The sequence below is a fragment of the Anomaloglossus baeobatrachus genome, chromosome 4 (genome assembly GCF_048569485.1).
Source record: "Anomaloglossus baeobatrachus isolate aAnoBae1 chromosome 4, aAnoBae1.hap1, whole genome shotgun sequence".
NCBI lineage: Eukaryota > Metazoa > Chordata > Amphibia > Anura > Aromobatidae > Anomaloglossus > Anomaloglossus baeobatrachus.
The window spans coordinates 544,530,374-544,550,257 of record NC_134356.1 but is presented as its reverse complement, the minus strand read 5'-3'; positions in this window follow the sequence as shown (position 1 = coordinate 544,550,257).

The following is a 19,884-nucleotide window of genomic DNA, read 5'->3' as shown; positions in this document are numbered from 1 at the left end:
GTGAGCTGAGCATCTGCCATATAGGATTACTATGTAAAATGATACGTTGTTTTTTTTCCATAAAACTTGAGAACCAAAACAGAACTAAGAGGAAGTGAATGGTCACAGTACAGACTTTTGCTGACCCCTATCCACTTTAGTTGGTGTTCCAGACGAGTTCCTGGTTCCATTCATGTGTTCTGTATAGCTAGAGGGTGGACACTTAGATTCATTAATACGGATGATCAAATAGCTAAATATCCGCTTTGACGGATATCCGATGAATAGGTCACCACTATTCAAGTATTCGCGAATATTAAATGTGCAATATAAGTCTATGGGAAACCAGAATAATTCACGTTGGTCCGAGTGGGAGCGAGCGGGAGTGGGTGGGAGCGAGAGAGAAAGAGAGAAAAAATATATGCATCCTCACTTTTGTGCAGACTCCGGGAGACGTCAAAACACTCTAGGACCTGACGCTGATCAGCTGATGTGGTCACCTGACTGCATCACCTGAGCACCAGGTGACCGCATCAGCTGAATACCGGCGGCTCCTGGAGCGATGGGATGGGAGACATGCACTTTGCTTTGCAGCATTTGTGCAGCAGCTTATCTCTGCTTGTACATTCATTGCAAAGCAAAATTGAAAGTAAACAGAGAAAAAAAAAAATAGCATACTCACTTATGTGCAGACTCCCGGGACACGTCCCATCGCTGCAGGACCTACTGGTAAATCAGCTGATGCGGTCACCTGACTGCATCACCTGATCACCATGTGACCACATCAGCTGATTACCGGCGGCCACTGGAGCGATCGGTTAGGAGTCTGCACAGAAATGTGTAGTTTTTTTCTACTGATGCATCAGCTGATTGTATAAACGGCTTTTATACAATCAGCTGATGTGTCATCTGATTCACGTCCTTGAACCTGACATATCATCTGATCGCTTTGCCTTCCAGCAAACCGATCAGATGATATTGGATCCGGATTGGACATCGTGGGACCCAGGACTATGGTGGAGGAGGGTTCTATATTTCAATAAAGATGGAATCACTAATTGTGTTGTGTTTTATTTCTAATAAAAATATTTTTCTCTGTATTTTTGGTTCCCAGGTGGGTACAAAAAGGCAGCTGGGGGTTGTGGGCAGCCCATACCTGCCTTTGTACCTGGCTGGACACAAAAATATGGCGAAACCCACGTCATTTGTTTTTTATTATTTCATGGAATAATTAAAAAAGGGCTTCCCTATATTTTTGGTTCCCAGCTGGGTACAAATAGGCAGCGGGGCTTAGGGGTAAAAAAAAAAAAAAAAAAACCCAAGCAGCTACTGGCTGCTAACCCCTAATAAATGGTGTTACCTTTACTGGCAATGTAAAATCCAGGGAAGCGCTTTTTTTCCAAAAAATGACATGGGCTTCACCAAATTTTTGTAAGCTAGCCAGGTGCAGCAGATAGGTACGGGCTGCCCCCAACCCCCAGCTACCTATTTATACCCAATTGGGAACCAAATATAAAGGGAAGCCCTTTTTTTTATTATTAATTAATTTCATGAAATAATTAAAAAAAAATTGTGGCCTTCACCCAATTTTTGTGTCCGGCCAGGTACAACTAGGCAGCTGGGGATTGGAATCCGCAGCGCAAGGTGGCCCAATCTTTCTGGGCCCCCCTCCTGCGAATTGCAGTCCGCAGCCAACCCAGAAAATGGTGCGCTCATAGAAGCGCCATATTCTGGTGCTGTATTCAACTCTTCCAGCAGCCCTGGTACCGAGTGGCATACTGGGTTATAATGGGGTTAATACCAGCTTTGTTTTACCAGCTGATATAAAGCCCGAGATTCTTAATGTCAGGCCAGGTTTGAACCGGTTATTAAGATTCTCCAATAAAGGGTTAAAAAAAAGACACCACACAGAGAAAAAATACTTTATTAGAAATAAATACACAAACACACTTAGAGACTCCATCTCTATTACTCCCTCTCACCCCTACACGTTCCTGTTCTTCTGTCTTCTGTATTCTTCAACCCATGCAGCTTTGCTATATCACAAAACACGGGGGAGGAAGAACACTTCTGCTCCCCATGCTGTGTAATCACTAGGGATGATTGAATACCAAAATATCCACTTCAACGAATATTCGACGCCCAATGTAAGTCTATGGGAAACCCGAATAATTTCATGTTGGACCTAACGGTGAGCTGTGGTGACGGAGGAAAAGGCTTTACACTACAGCTCTGCTCACTCACATTTCCTTTCCCATGCTTTACACTGCAGCTCTGCTCATTCACGTTTACTTTTCCATGCTTTACACTGCAGCTCTGCTCATTCACTTTCCCTTTTGTCGTGCTTTACACTGCAGCTATGCTCATTCACGTTTCCTTTCCCGTGCTTTACACTGCAGCTCTGCTCATTCACATTTCCTTTTCCATGCTTTAAACTGCAGCTCTGCTCATTCACATTTCCTTTCCCATACTTTATACTCCAGCTCTGATCATTCACATTTCCTTTCCCATGCTTTACACTGCAGCTCTGCTCATTCACGTTTCCTGTCTCATACTTTACACTGCAGCTCTGCTCATTCACATTCCCTTCTTCATACTTTGCACTGCATGTGCATTTCAAAAAGCATCCAAAACGATGCGTTTTGGATGCATTTTGAATGCATTTTTGACAGTTCGATCCCACTCAGCTTTGCAACATCCCCATAGAGCATGGCTGGCTGCCAGACAGAGCTGCGCAATCAGAATGAACTCGGATGAACTTCACCTGACTTCATTGTCATCATGCGGCTCTGTCTGTGCGCCGCGGCCTGATTTGCGATCACAACACAACTTAAGTGAGCCGCGCGATCAGTGCCGTCACTCAGGTGACCCGCGGCAAGCTCGAATCCTCCTCCTGAGAGTGGTGGTCGCGGGTAACCTGAGTGACGTCACCACTGACAGCGTGACTCACTTCAGTTGCTGCGTGGAGCTGACAGAGAGAGGCTGTGTTCTACGGCCGCTCCTGTCAGCTTCATGTAGCAGAGCTGGATGCATCGTGGGACCTCGTGAGGATTACGCCGGACCTGGAGGGATGTTTTGGGATTACTAAAGTGGTGAAAGAGGGTGGGTTTTTTTGTCTTTTATTCCAAATAAAGGATTTTTCGGGTGTTTGTGTTTATTTTCTTTAACTTACAGGTTAATCATGGGGGTGTCTCAGATGTCTGCCATGATTACCTAGGACTTAGTAGCAGCTATAGGCTGCCATTAACTCCTTATTACCCTGATTGCCACTGCACCAGGGCAATTCGGGATGAGCCGGGTAGAGTCCCTGGACTGTCGCATCTAATGGATGTGGCAATTCCGGGCAGCTGCAGGCTGATATTTTAGGTTGGGGGGCTCCCCATAACATGGGGATCCCCATCCTGAGAATACCAGCCTTCAGCCGTGTGGCTTTATCTTGGCTGGTATCAAAATTGGGGGGACCGCACGCCATTTTTTTAAAATTATTTATTTATTTTACTGCCCTACAAAGACCCGCCCATCTGCGGCTGTGCTTGGTTGCAGTGAGACAGCTGTCACTCAGTGTGGGGGCTCGTCTGAATGCAACCAGTCATAGGCACTGGCGGGGGAAGCAGTGAATACGAGATGGAATAATGAGCGGCTGACATTTTCAGAAGCAAGAGAAGCCATGGCAGTGTGACAGCTGTGCAGCACCGTGCCCGTGATCGGTGAGTATGAGGGAGGGGGGAGAGGGAGAGACAGACAGAGAGAGCCCTATAGCTGCACCCAATACAGTCTATCTACACTGCCAGCTCCCCAATGACTGCGTGCTCACAAAAAGGCCGCTATAATGCTGTGTGGCTAAGCCAATCACAGTAACACCACAACAAAGATGGCTGCGGTGTTACTGTGAGGCAAAGCAACGTCAGATGTGTTCATTGGCTGGAAAACAAGAGCCAGGAAGTGAGAAATGAAAATGAAAGTATCGGAGCGGATGTTGTTTTAGCTGTCGGATACCGAATGTTTCGAATAGCCTGTTATCCGTCGGATACCGAATAGTGGCGAATACATTTGCTCATCCCTATTCATTAACTCTGGTGGCTCCAGAAAACCTCAGCCTGACACTGAAAGGGTCTGATTACATAATGTACTTTGTACTCTTGCTAGATTGCTACTCAAATAGAAAACAGAGGTGTTTGGAAAATAATTGCTCCTATTAGTAGGACATGTACCAATCAGCTGTACTGGAGCACATGAGCTTCTATTTCTGTGGATGTTGTTATCTAATGGGAAATAAATAAAACTGGAAAGATCTGGCAAATTAGCATCCATCACTTATCCCATCATACAAGGCCCATTTTATGCTTCCTCTTAATACATAATTCAAGGCTCATTGATTTCAAGTGGCTGAATGGTATTTAGAATTTTAAAAGCATAGTGTCAAATGCAGATCATTAATAATGTATGTTCTCAGATATGATTGAGCTTAATTATTTAAGTATGGCACATGCTGCTTCAGGGCTATGTTTCTAGATTGCAAATCAAGAAAGTGGCAGGGTCCGGGATATTTGTAAGAAAAAAATAAAGAAAATAAAGAAAGTAACACAAATATATACCATTTTATATCTGGTAAAAGTTTACTTGAAGAGTAGTGATGAGCGAGCATGCTTGCAACTACTCGGTACTCGCACGAGTATCGCTGTACTCGGGCTGCTCGGCGGGGACCGAGTAATCTCGCGATACTCGTGCTGTACTCGTGGTCTTCATTTCTGCATGTTGGCGCTCTTTTGAGAGCCAGCCCTCATGCAGGGATTGGCTGGCAGACCACTGCAATGCCACAGCCCTGTTAGTTGTGGAATTGCAGTGATTGGCCGGCCTGCACAGAGTGACCAGCCTTTATACCGGCCGGCGCGCTGTGCTCTGCTCACAACTATCCAGACAGTCAGTGCAGGGAGAGTGTCGCTGATTCAGGGAAAGCTTTGCGGCCCTTTATAGTTAGTTCCGGAGCAGGGCTGCAAACAGTGTGACCAGAAGTCCTTCTCAGGAATATTCTAGTTGTATACAGGCAGGCAGGGTATAGCCAGGTCGGAGTACAGTAGCAGAGTCCTTCTCAGGACTATTGTTGCTATATACAGGCAGGGTATAGCCAGGTCGGAATACAGGCTAGTGACCAGAAGAGTCCTTGTCAGGACTATTGTAGCAGTATACAGGCAGGCAGGCAGGCAGGGTATATAGCCATTCCTAGTGGTGACCGTATACCAGCCTTCATCATATCTGGGGCTGGTGTACACAGTCTAAAACAGTCCAGATAGTGTCAGACTTCTCAGTAATTGTCGCTCCTAAAAACCAGTTAGGTTCTTATTGCGTCCGTGCTTGCATTTAAAAACAGCACGTGTGTGTCTGTCGGTGGCAGCGTACAGGTGCGCGTTTTGCACAAACTATTATATAACGCACAAGTCTAGTGTATAATACACGTCAGTCAGCAGTGGCTGATAGTGTCAGACTTCTCAGTAATTGTCGCTCCTAAAAACCAGTTAGGTTCTTATTGCGTCCGTGCTTGCATTTAAAAACAGCACGTGTGTGTCTGTCGGTGGCAGCGTACAGGTGCGCGTTTTGCACAAACTATTATATAACGCACAAGTCTAGTGTATAATACACGTCAGTCAGCAGTGTCTGATAGTGTCAGACTTCTCAGTAATTGTCGCTCCTAAAAACCAGTTAGGTTCTTATTGCGTCCGTGCTTGCATTTAAAAACAGCACGTGTGTGTCTGTCGGTGGCAGCGTACAGGTGCGCGTTTTGCACAAACTATTATATAACGCACAAGTCTAGTGTATAATACACGTCAGTCAGCAGTGTCTGATAGTGTCAGACTTCTCAGTAATTGTCGCTCCTAAAAACCAGTTAGATTCTTATTGCGTCCGTGCTTGCATTTAAAAACAGCACGTGTGTGTCTGTCGGTGGCAGCGTACAGGTGCGCGTTTTGCACAAACTATTATATAACGCACAAGTCTAGTGTATAATACACGTCAGTCAGCAGTGTCTGATAGTGTCAGACTTCTTAGTAATTGTCGCTCCTAAAAACCAGTTAGGTTCTTATTGCGTCCGTGCTTGCATTTAAAAACAGCACGTGTGTGTCTGTCGGTGGCAGCGTCAGGCTCCATATTGTCCCTGGATAGAGACGTGCATTATGGCCTGTAAACATGAAGTGCCCATTGTAAGGAAGTGGGTCTATTGTAGTATAGCCCTTAGGCAGGGCAGCCAAAAATTTGGAGGCTCCACATTGTCCCTGGATAGAGATGTGCATGAGGGCCTCAAAACATTGTTCCCATTGCAAAGGAGCGGGTCTCCTGTCGTTGTAATGCCCATTCAGAAAGAATGGGCGAAAAAATTTACCACTGGGGGTATACCTGAAACAACGGCTTAACTATTGTAACGGTCACCATGATGGCGCATGAGGAGAAGGAGGAGCAGTCCAGCGATTAGCCAAAGTCCAGAAGTGTGTTACCATGGGTGAGTGGAGGTACATGGCAAATTCCCGTTACAAACTTTAAATTCCGCTGTCATTTGCTGTTGGTGTGTGGTGAAGTCTGGCCAAATCCAACCCTTGTTCATCTTGATCAGAGTCAGCCTGTCAGCATTTACAGTTGACAGGCGGGTGCGTTTATCTGTAATGATTCCACCTGCGGCACTAAAAACACGCTCTGACAAAACGCTAGCGGCAGGGCAGGCCAGGACTTCCAAGGCGTAGAGACTAAGAGCCAATTCATGCCACGTGTCCAGCTTGGATACACATTAATTGTAAGGCACAGAGGAATGTCGGAGTACAGTTGTTTGATCTGCAAGGTACTCCTTGAGCATCTGGCCAAACTTAGGATTTCTTGTGGCACTACCCCTCACCTCAGGGGCTGTGGTATGTGAGGGGCTGAGAAAACTGTCCCACATCTTAAAGACTGTTCCCCTACCTCTGGCGGATTCGACTTGTGCCCCTCTCGGCTGTACGCCTTGGTTGTCCACTGATTCCTGACCTATGCCGCTAGCGTTTTGTGAGGGGAATGCTTTGCCTACTTCCGTGACTATGGCCTTCTGGAACTGCTGCATTTTGCCTGACCTCTCCGCCTCGGGAATAAGAGACATAAAGTTCTCCTTTTAGCGTGGGTCTAACAGTGTTACCAACCAGTAATGATTGTCGGCCAAGATGTTCTTAACGCGAGGGTCACGAGACAGGCAGCTTACCATAAAGTCAGCCATGTGTGCCAGACTCTTAACAGCCATCACTTCAGTATCCTGACCAACACGATGACTGAACATGCTGTCCTCCTCCTCCTCCTCCTCATCATCTACCCTGTCCTCTGGCCAGCCACGCTGAACCGAGGATATGACTGCATGTCATATCCTCAATTTGGCCAGAGAGTTGCTCCATGTCTTCATCCTCCTCCTCGTCATAGTCCTCCACTGCACGATGTGATGAGACGAGGCTGGGCTGTGTGTTATCACCCACACCCACTACTGTTTCTTGCTCAAACTCATCGCGCTCCGCCTGCAATGCATCATGGTTGTTTTTTGAGCAGAGACCATTTTAGAAGGCAGAGAAGCGGTATGGTGACGCTAATAATGTCGTCATCGCCGCTCACCATCTTGGTGGAGTCCTCAAAGTTTTGGCGGATGGTGCATAGGTCGGACATCCATCTCCACTCCTCAGGTGTTATGTGTGGAGTTTGACCCATTTCCCGACGGCTTAGGTGATGCAGGTACTCAACAACTGCCCTCTTCTGCTCACATATCCTGACCAACTTGTGCAGAGTTGAATTCCAACGCGTGGGGACATCACACACCAGTCTGTGTGCCGGAAGATGCAAACGGCGTCTTAAGCCGGCAAGGCCGGCTGAAGCAGTAGGTGACTTTCGAAAATGTGCAGACAGGCGGCGAACTTTTACCAGCAGATCAGACAGCTCTGAGTATGACTTTAGAAACCGCTGAACCACGAGGTTGAGCACATGGGCCACGCATGGAACATGTGTCAGCTGGCCTCGCCTCAAAGCCGCCACCAGGTTCCGGCCATTGTCACACACGACCTTTCCTGGCTTTAGGTTCAGAGTTGTGAGCCAGTGATCTGCCTTCTGTTTCAGAGCTGTCCACACCTCTTCTGCATTGTGGGGTTTGTTGTCACCTATGCAGATTAGCTTCAGCACTGCCTGTTGCCGCTTCGCCGAGGCAGTGCTGCAGTGCTTCTGTGTCGCCCTGGACAAGCCAGGGGCCACAGAGCACAACACTTAAACACCCCAGACTCCCTGCAGGCATATCATAGTCAAAACACAAAATCCTTGTTGCCTTCCCCAGGGGCTGTTGTCCACACCAGGGTGTGGAGCCAGGCGGTTGGTCTCCACCCACCGAGGAGGAGGGAAAACACAGGCAGTGAGAGTTAAGCTAAGGAAGTGGAAGGAGGAAAAGTGGAAGGAGGAAAGTAGTAGAGAGGAAAAAAGTGACAGCAAAGAGCCTGAAGTTGGTCCGGGTGTGTGGCCCGGACAGGACAGCAAGGTTGGCAGGATGTGATGACCGTCTGCAGTGGAGGCCGATTGGAGTCTGCCGTAAGGACCGTGGATGGGTGGTGACCCGGCCGTACCGGACCGGTATACAAAGAGAAGCCAGCACCATTGGCAGAGGACTTTCGGATCCCGGCAAGGCTTGGTGTCGCCGTGAATTTGCCAAATCCGTTAGTGAAGGGGACCTCAGGGTTTCCAAACAGCCAAGTCCAGATAGAAGGCAACCATCCAACCGTGAAGGGGAGACACCGCCACCGCCAAGGGCAACTGTCTCCCAGAGCCAGCGCCTGTGGGCAAAAGGGGCTCCTCCGGCCCATATCCAGGTCGGGGAGCGGGTTACCGTTGGGAAACCATCACTACCAACACTTAACTTAGGTGCAGGGAGAGACAGTCATCACTAACCTGCAGGGAGGAACAACCGCAGCCGTCCGAGTGACCCGTCCATCCAGCCACTTGTTTTACCGTGAACTGTGTCATCATCATTGGGCTGAGTGAGTACCTCCGTGCCGTGCGGCACAGCGCTGCCCCTGCGACCCTGCACCTCATCAGGCCCCGCAACCCGCCTGTCATCCATCTCTACCCCATCACCAGGCCCCGGGACAACCAACCCCCCTACCCACGGAGGGGAGAAATAACAACAAAGCTGCTCCCTGTCACAGGCTCCCGGGATCCCCGTCCAGAGCAGCGGTGGTGTCCACACAATCACCACAACCGTGGGTGGCGTCACGGACAATATCCCCAAAACCCAAACCACCCCTTTTCACTCACGGGCGAGTAGCGCCGCTCGAGTCCCCGGGATCCGGCCATCACTCGAGCCAACGAGCAGCAGCAGCCGTAGAGCAGCGTCAGCCGGACCCGAGCAGTGGGAGAGCGCACCGTCCCCTCCTCCGCCCGCGACACTTCCAGCTTGGGACTGGTGTGGAGGGTAAAGTGGATCAGGATGCGCAGGAGGAGGAGGAGGCTGAGGAGCATGACATTCCGGAGCTGTAGAGTGTGTGTGAAACCCTGACTGAGGTAGGGCCTGCAAAACTTGGTGTGTGAAGGACGTGTTCCGTCCCTCGCTCAGACTGGGTCCCAGCTTGCACAATATTAACCCAGTGTGACGTCAACGAGATGTAGCGGCCTTGCCCACATGCACTTGTCCACGTGTCTGTGGTTAGGTGGACTTTGGCTGAAACAGCGTTGTTCAGGGCACGTGTGATGTTTTGTGACACGTGGTTATGCAATGCGGGGACGGCACACCGGGAGAAATAGTGGCGGCTGTGGACCGAGTAACGTGGGACAGCTGCCACCATCAGGTTGCGGAATGCTTCTGTCTCAACCAGCCTAAAAGGCAACATTTCCAGCGCAAGCAGTCGCGAAATGTTAGCATTTAGAACTGTGGCATGTGGGGTGTTGGCAGTGTATTTGCGCCTGCGTTCAAAGGTTTGCTGAATGGATAACTGAACGCTGCGCTGGGACAAGGACGTGCTTGATGATGGTGTTCTTTCTGCGTAGGCAACTGCAGGTGCAGGAGTGGAGGAGGCTTGTTCGCAGGCAGCATGGACAGGGGATTGGCTCGCATGCACAACCAGCGAAGACGTAGCAGTGACATCAGCAAGCACTGCTCCTGGACTGGTGGTGGTCAGGCTGCTAGTTTTGGTACCCCTGCTGATGCTGGCATGGCAGGTGTTGCAAATGGCCTTTTTAGAATCATCTGGAGCCAACTTAAAAAACTGCCAGTGTCAGAGTTCCGGGTTTTCCAGCTTTCTTTTGAAAGAGCTTGCCCTTTGTTAACATGGAGTTTTCTGTTCTGTTGCCCTACTTCCTGTCCATCTGTTTAAAAGCCGCCCCTAAAGCTTAGTCCAGTGCCTGAGTATACTGCTTCCTGTGTGCTCCTGCCCTGCAGCTTTTGGTTCCTGATTGTTATTCGGATCCTCTTGGAAAACAACCGACACCGACTCTGGACTTCATCTGGTATCATCTAGCTGTGCCCGGACTCCGTTTGCCGTCTTTGGTCGGCACTTCTGCCCGGTTCCTTCCGTTTAATACCACTCTGGACTCACATCACGTACGGACATTTTTGGACTTACCTATTGCCCTTTTGTGTCCCGGCTGCTGCGCATTTAGGGCTTCTGGGGTGATTGCCAGACAGTCCCTGTATAGGGGTTCGCTCTTGGTGGTCTCCCTGGGGGAGTCCGGTGCGCGGTCCCGGGAATTCCCTTTCGCTCCGTCCCTGGAAGGTATTTCCTGTATTTATGTTCTACTGTGTTTTTGTTCCGTTTATGTACATATTTGCTGGTTGCATATTATAAACGTCTTGCACCAAGAACTCGTCTCTGGTTGTCATTGCCCTAACGCAATCGAAATCCTCAATACATACAATAGTATTACAGCCAGACTCGGGAAGACCTAACATTTGTACAGGCACCTTGTGTCGTGTTGTTCCGGGGAACAGTTGCCTGACGTCTGCCTGGGGCCACCACTCTGCTTCTTACTGCCTGTTGGGATGCTACGCCTCCCTCCCCCTGTGCACTGCTGTCCTCGCTCTGCATATCCTCCTGCCAGGTTGGGTCAGTTACTGGATCATCCACCACGTCGTCTTCCTCTTCCGCACCCTGCTCCTCCTCCTGACTTCCTGACAATTGTGTCTCATCATCGTCCACCCCTTGTTGAGACACGTTGCCAACTTCGTGAGAACGTGGCTGCTCAAATATTTGGGCATCTGTACATACAATCTCGTCATGGCCCACTTCAACAGGAGCTGGCGAGAGGCCAGAATTTGTGAATGGAAACGTGAACGAACAGCTCTTCCGAGTGTCCAAGTGTGGGATCAGTAATGTCCGTGGACGTGTACTCGGCCTGGTGGTAGGAAGGAGGATCAGGTTCTGAAATGTGCGGTGCAGTATCACGGCTACTGACACTTGACCGTGTGGAAGACAGAGTGTTTGTGGTGGTGCCAATCTGACTGGAAGCATTATCCGCTATCCAACTAACAACCTGTTGACACTGGTCTTGGTTCAAGAGCGGTGTACTGCAGCGGTCCCCAAGAATTTGGGACAGGACGTGCGAGCGACTAGATGTGGCCCTTTGTTGTGGCGAAATTAGAGCTTGCACACAACCTCGGTCTCTGCCTGCACCACCATCACGTCCACTTCCTTGTTCGTTGACAACGCCCTTGCGCATTTTGCAATGCTGTGCTGATGTGTATTCACTAGACTTGTGCGTTATATCCAAGTTTTTGCAAAACTCACACAAATGCAGCGGAAAGCTGCCACCAACAGGCACACACGTGCGGTTTTTAAATGCAAGCACGGAGGCACTAAGAACCTAACAGGTCTCTATCCAGGGACAACGTGGAGCCTCCCAATTTTTGGCTGCCCTGCCTAAGGGCTATACTACAATAGACCCACTTCCTTACAATGGGCACTTCAGGTTTACAGGCCCTCATGCACGTCTGTATGCAGGGGCATTGGTGAACCTCACAATTTTGGACTGCCCTGGCAAAGGAAAATACTACAAAGACTCACTTCCTCAAAATGGGCACATTAGACTCAAGAGGCCTTCATGTACGTCTCTTCTCAGGGACATCGGAGTGCCACACAATGTTTTCACGTAAAATCTTTCATGTATTAATCTCAAAAAGTAACATACACCAGCTCTATCTCACTATTGGGTATGTGCCCTTAACATTTCCGCCATGAAAAATCATTTTGGGGTCATTTTGGAAGGTTTTCTGGTGAGTCCGTAAAAATGGCGTAAAACGCGGACAAAATTGTTCACAGCTGTGACTTTTCAGTGATAAATGCTTCAAGGGGTCTTCCCCATGCTGTTGCCATGTCATTTGAGCACTCTTCTGAGACTTTTGTGACATTTTTAGGGTTTCTACGTGCTGCCGGGGGGTCATTTCACAAAAATACTCGGGTCTCCCATAGGATAACATTGGGCTCGTTGCTCGGGCCGAGTACACGAGTATCTTGGGATGCTCGGCCCGAGCTTCGAGCACCCGAGCTTTTTAGTACTCGCTCATCACTATTGAAGAGGAATGTATCATCAGAAAACTGTCTATTGTTTAATTCAGTTTTTAATGCTGAATGTATTTTTTTTTTCCATATCACTTTGTGTACATCTATGTATATAAATTTATAAAAAAAAATCTGAAATCAGAACTCTTTTCAAACTCAATAGGCTTAATTCTACCTCCAGCTTGTTACAGATGAAGAGGTATTCATACCCCCATGAACTTTCCCACATTTTTTTTTTTTTACACCCACAAATTTAAATGTATTTTATTGGCATTATATGTGACATACCAGCACAAATTTGTAAGTATTTGTGAAGTGAAGAAAGGAAATGATACATAGCTTTCTAAACATATTAAAAATCTGAAAATTGTGACGTGAATTTTATTCAAACCTCTGTAGTCTGATACCACTAAATAAAATCCTGAGTGACCAATTGCATCCAGAAGTCACCTAATTAGTAAATTGAGACTATCTGTGTGTAATTTATTCTCAGTATAACTACAGCTGTTCTGTGAAGGCCTCAGAGATTTGTTTGACAACATTAGGGATCTTCACTCCACTTTGCTCTGCTGTGTGTGCTAATACCTGGTATGTCAATTCATGCACTCTACTTTCGCACTATATCTGACCTGTTCTTTCTTTGCTTCAATATCTTCCTGACATCCTCCAGCATCTCACTGTGATCTTTCCCCCCTGTTTAGCACCCCCCTTTTATGACCTTTGTTTATTTTGCCTATGTTAAGCTGCATCTTCTTTTTTTTTTTTCTTTTTCTTTGATTGAGTGATCAAGGGGTTAGTCTTGCACCCCACCCCTTCACAGCTGAGTGCACTTGTATGTGTATATATTGGGGCAACTAAAAAGTCTGCACAAGACTTTTCGTCTGCCCCAATACAAGTATGCACCATATAAGTATGATGCATTGAATTAGGCCAGAATTGGGCCGGAAGTGACCGGAAGGTAACAGCAGACATAGTCAATGTAAATAATGTTTGTGTTTCTAGTCACTCTCACCCCTATAATACTTCACTTTTTACTGCTCCCTCTGATCCCTAAAGCCAGCAATGAACTATTCATCTCTCCCTCCATCCTCCCCACCCATCTCACCTTCCCCTCAGATATTTTCCTCCACATTTCACCCAGTGTCTCCAGACACACACGGCCACCTCATGGCCTCTCCTGCTCCCACTTACTAACACTCTCACTGCTTCTCCTCACTGCTGGGGATATTGCTCCAAATCCTGGTCCTCCTCACCACATCCCTATTGTCTCTTCAAACCCTCTCCAACAACCTAACACAAATTTCCGCAACCTCGCAAACCTCATACCCATTCACCCTGCCCCCGCTCCCCCAGTCCCACTAACAGGAGCTCTATGGAACGCTCGCTCTGTCTGCAACAAACTATCCTACATTCATGATCTGTTCATCACTAATAAACTCTCCTTCCTCGCCATCACAGAAACCTGGCTCACCCCCTCTGACACTGCCTCTCCTGCTGCACTCTCTTATGGTGGTCTCCAACTCTCTCACACCCCCCGCCCTAGTAACAAGCATGGTGGAGGAGTTGGTTTGCTCCTGTCCGACCAATGCTCCTTTACACCAATTCCTCTACCACCCTCTGTCACGCTCCCCTCTTTTGAGGTGCACTCCTTACGCATCTACGCCCCCTCCAACCTTCAGCTGGCTGTCATTTACCGCCCTCCAGGGCCAGCCACTGCCTTTTTTGACCATTTCACCACCTGGCTACTACACTTCCTTTCCACCGACATCCCCACCATCATTATGGGTGATTTCAATATCCCCATTGACACTTCCCACTCATCTGTCTCCAAACTTCTAACACTCGCTTCCTCCTTCAGCCTCACCCAATGGTCTTCTGCAGCTACTCACAAAGATGGCCACACGCTGGACCTCATCTTCACTCGCCTCTGTTCCCTATCTAACCTCTCTAACTCACCTCTCCCCCTGTTTGACCACAACCTACTCACATTCTCTTCCCTCTCTTCTCCAAGTATGCAACCCCCCCTCCACAAATTTTCATACCCTCGCAGAAATATCAAACACATTGATTTACACGCCCTTTCTCAGTCCCTTCTCCCCCTCACAGACATTGCATTTCTACATGATGCAGATGCCGCTGCAACTTTATACAACACTACAATCTCTGCAGCTCTCGAATCAGCTGCCCCCCTCACACACACCAAAACCCGCACAATCAACAGGCAACCCTGGCACACAAGGCAGACTAAAGAACTTAGACGGGCTTCCAGAATTGCTGAGCGCAGATGGAAGAGGTCTCATTCCACTGAGCACTTCATTGCATATAAAGAGTCCCTCACCACTTTCAAGTCCACACTCACTGCTGCAAAACAAACCTACTTCTCATCCCTCATATCTTCTCTCTCTCACAACCCTAAACAGCTATTCAACACTTTCAATTCTCTCCTCCGTCCTCCGGCACCACCTCCCTCTCCTCTCATCTCAGCTGAAGACTTTGCCTCTTTCTTCAAGCGGAAGATTGACAACATCAGAGCAAGCTTTGGCCCACAATCACCACAGCCCCTCATCATAGCAACTCATCCCTCTTCCTCCAAATCCAGCTTCTCCACCATGACAGAAAACAATCTCTCCACTCTACTCTCAAGATCACATCTAACCACCTGTGCACTGGACCCGCTCCCATCGCACCTCATCCCCAACATCACCGCAGTCCTCATCCCAGCCCTAACCCATCTCTTCAACCTATCACTAACAACTGGTGTATTCCCTTCATGCTTTAAACATGCCTCTATTACACCCATCCTCAAAAAGCCCTCCCTTGACCCATCCTCTGTGTCAAACTATCGCCCCATATCCCTTCTCCCCTATGCCTCAAAACTACTGGAACAGCATGTCCATCTTGAATTGTCCTCATACCTCTCCTCCTGCTCCCTCTTTGACCGGCTTCAATCTGGCTTCCGACCACATCATTCTACCGAAACTGCCCTAACCAAAGTCACCAATGATCTACTAACCGCCAAAGCCAAGCGACACTACTCTATCCTCCTCCTCCTGGACCTGTCCTCTGCCTTCGACACAGTAGACCATTCCCTCCTACTACAGATTCTCTCATCTCTGGGCATCACAGACTTGGCCCTATCTTGGATCTCCTCATACCTAACCGACCGAACTTTCAGCGTCTCCCATTCTCACACCACTTCCTCAGCTCGCCCCCTATCTGTCGGTGTCCCTCAAGGCTCAGTTCTTGGACCCCTGCTGTTCTCCATCTATACCTTCGGCTTGGGACAGCTCATAGAGTCCCACGGCTTCCAGTATCATCTCTATGCCGATGACACACAGATCTACCTCTCTGGACCTGACATTACCTCTCTACTAACCAAAATACCACAATGTTTGTCTGCTATTTCATCCTTCTTCTCTGCACGATTCCTAAAACTTAACATGGACAAAACAGAGTTTATTGTCTTTCCTCCTCCTCACTCACCTCCTCCAACAAGCCTTTCCATCAAACTTGATGGTTGCTCACTCACCCCAGTCTCACAAGCTCGTTGCCTTGGAGTAACCCTCGACTCTGCTCTATCCTTCAAGCCACACATCCAAGCCCTCTTCAACTCATGCCGATTACAACTCAAAAATATCTCCCGGATCCGTGCTTTTCTTAACCAAGAATCTGCAAAAACATTAGTGCATGCCCTCATCATCTCCCGCCTCGACTACTGCAACCTCCTGCTCTCTGGCCTCCCTTCCAACACTCTTGCACCCCTCCAATCTATCCTAAACTCTGCAGCCCGCTTAATCCACCTCTCCCCTCGCTACTCCCCAGCCTCGCCACTCTGCCAATCCCTTCACTGGCTTCCCATCGCCCAACGACTCCAGTTCAAAACATTAACCATGACATACAAAGCCATGCACAACCTGTCTCCTCCCTACATCTGTGACCTAGTCTCCCAGTGCCTACCTGCACGCAACCTTAGATCCTCACAAGATCTCCTTCTCTGCTCCTCTCTTATTTCCTCTTCCCACAATCGTGTACAAGATTTCTCCCGTGCATCCCCCATACTCTGGAACGCTCTACCTCAGCACATCAGACTCTCCCCTACCGTGGAAAGCTTCAAGAGGAACCTCAAGACCCACCTCTTCCAACAAGCCTACAACCTACAATAGCCCTCAGCCCAGTAGACCACTGCGCAACCAGCTCTGTCCTCACCTATTGTACCATCACCCATTCCCTGTAGACTGTGAGCCCTCGTGGGCAGGGTCCTCTCTCCTCCTATACCAGTCTGTCTTGTACTGTTAATGATTGTTGTACGTATACCCTCTTTCACTTGTAAAGCGCCATGGAATAAATGGCGCTATAATAATAAATAATAATAATAATAATAATTAGGGATGAAACATCATCATGAAAGCCAAGGAACACACCAGACTGATCAGTGATAAAGTTGTGGAGAAGTGTGTAGTAGGCTTAGGTTATAAAAAGCATTGCTAGCTCTGAACATCTCAAGGAACACTGTTCAATGCATCATCCAAAAATGTAAGGAGTCTGGCACGACTACAAACCTTCCAAGACACGGACGTCTACTGTTGTGAATGCTGTCTGGTGGAGCTCCACTCTTGGACTCCCTTCTGTGGTTGTTGATGTTAGTGGGTTGGATTCTGTTCCTCAGTTCTACACACCTGGTTGGCAGCTCAAACCTTGATTTTGGATATAGGCGTGTGCTGGCTGCTTGTCCTTGCCAGTTGTCTGAAATTCCTGAGTGAAAAGGAATCTGTCTCTTGTCCTCCTGGATGCCCGCTATCAAGCTAAGATAAGTTCTTGGTTTTGCTTCATACTTTTTGTGTGTTATTGGCTTATCGTTTCTGTGAATTATCTCTGAAGGTTTTTGTATTGTATCCTGTTCTGTTTGTGCCTTCAGATAAGGAAGATTTATCTTTCTAGTCAATCTATGCTATTTATCTTAGACCCGCAACACACATCCGTTTTTTTTGTACGTGTGCGGTACGTATTTGCACGTACCTGAGACATGTACACACGGAGACCCATGTTATTTAATGGTAGATGGCACACACACATAAAATCACATGGAACGTGTGTCCGTGTCGTAAGTACGTGTGTGTGCTTTTCTACACGGACAACATGTCCGTTTTTGGCCGACAGCACGCAGGCACGGACCCGCTTTAGTCTATGGGTCCGTGCCTGCATGGACCGCACACGGAGTATATCCGTGTTCAGCACGTATCGTCCGTGTCCGTTTTTAATCACGAAATCTGAAACATTTGTTACCAATCTATCAGGTCAATTGACAAACAAAAACAACAGGATCTCATGATGAATGATTAACAACGTTAATTGGGTAAGAATGCGGGCCTTTATAAACGGACAGCACACGGACAGCACACGTACGTATTTTATGTCAATACGGACATTCCACACGCACACACAGCTCGCATACGCCATCACACGGATGCCATACGTACCGGAGAAACGCCCCTAAAAAACGGAACACGGACCCGAAAAACGGACCGTGAGACACGTAAGGTTTTTTTGCGGAAGTGTGTTTTAGGCCTTAGCAAGGATTAGTCGGCAGGGTAATTGCTAGTTTTTTCCTACAGTTTCACCAAAGTCTTGTACGGATTGTGAACGTGCGAGTATTAGATTACTCTTACTTTTTGCACATTCCGTGTTGGAAGTTTTGATAGGGTTTTTCAAGCCGACCGCAAGAGTTCCCTATCCTGTCTTTCGTATTTAGTATAGTGTGGCCTCTCTTTGCTCCATCTTGCACTTACTGTGTATGTCTTTTTTCATCTTTGCTCACAGTCTGTACATGTGGGAGGCTGCCTATTTTGCTTTGGGAAAATCTGCTCTGAGGCAAGATAGTTTCTTTCCACTTTCTGCCTTGAAGGTTATGTAGTCCTCCGGCTGGGTTTGACGCATCTAGGTTGTTAAGCATGCTGCCCAGCTACTTCTAGTGTGGTGTTACGGACAGGGCTTGCGGTCGGTACTTAATTACCTATGACTCTGATGAATTGTGTTCATGGTAGTCATTGAACATCGGATCATAACAGTCTACCAAAACTGACATCTCAAGCAAGGAGATACTAATTAGAGAAGCAGCCAAAAGTTTCATGGTCAATTGTGGAGGAATACAGAGATTCACAGCTCAGGTGGGAGAATCAGTCTACAGGACAACTATTAAGCGGGCTTTACACGCTGCGATCTCGCTAGCGAGATTGCAAGTGATCGTACCCGCCCCCGTCAGTTGTGCGACACGGGCAAATCGGTGCCCGTGCCGCACAACCTCGCTTACCCACGTCACACACACTTACCTGCCCTGCGACGTCACTCTGGCCGGCGATCCGCCTCCTTTCTAAGGGGGCGGTTTGTGCGGCGTCATAGCGACATCACACGGCAGGCGTCCAATAGAAGCGGAGGGGCGGAGATGAGCGGGACATAACATCCCGCCCACCTCCTTCCTTCCGCATTGCCGGTGGAGGCAGGTAAGGAGATGTTCGTCGCTCCTGCGGTGTCACACATAGAGTTGTGTGGTGACGCAGGAACTATGAACAACATTGCTAATAAAGAGAAAAAGATTTTTTGTTTCAGGACGACCTCTCCATGGCAAATGATTTTGACCGCTTTTGCGATCGTTTAAGGTCGCTCATAAGTGTCAAACACTGCAATATCGTTAATGATGCCGGATGTGCGTCACAAACACCGTGACCCCGACGATAATTCATTAACGATATCATAGCATGTAAAGCCCGCTTTAGTCATATTGTAACAGTGTGAAAAGTGCTGTGAGCTGTGCTGTACATTCTGTCAAGCTTCTTCTCCCTATGTGTGACTCACTAAGTGTGGAGAAAATGGAGAGGGCACTGGGACCCAGAGGATTCCTGCCTGACAAAGGTGGCTGCCAAAAGGAGAGGGAGCAGCATGGACAGGACGTGCCAGGACAAGCCTGGGAAACAAGAGAGCAGACTGTACTTTTCTGTTGCAAGGAGCTGAAGCGCTTATGGAGGACTGTGCTCTCGGAGGTGGATGTTTGATGTTGAACAGGATGTGCATCTGGGACATAGAGAGAGAGGAAGATTATCCTCTGAGGAGAGAGCAGAAGGACCCTTGACAGGCTGGAGAAGGGACTTTCTATAGACCTTCCTGAGGAGACAACACCTGGACTTAAGATTTTCATCCCTGTGCTCCACAGAACTGTGAGTGACTATAGCCGAGGGCCATTGGGGACCTGCAGTATAAAGTAGTACGAACTCTTTTGTGCACGTTGGTTTTCACTTTTTGGTGCCAAAGATTCCCGAAACACCTACAGTCCTGTGACAGATTCTTGCAGAGGAAACAGTATCCTTGAATCAGAGATACCTGGATATAT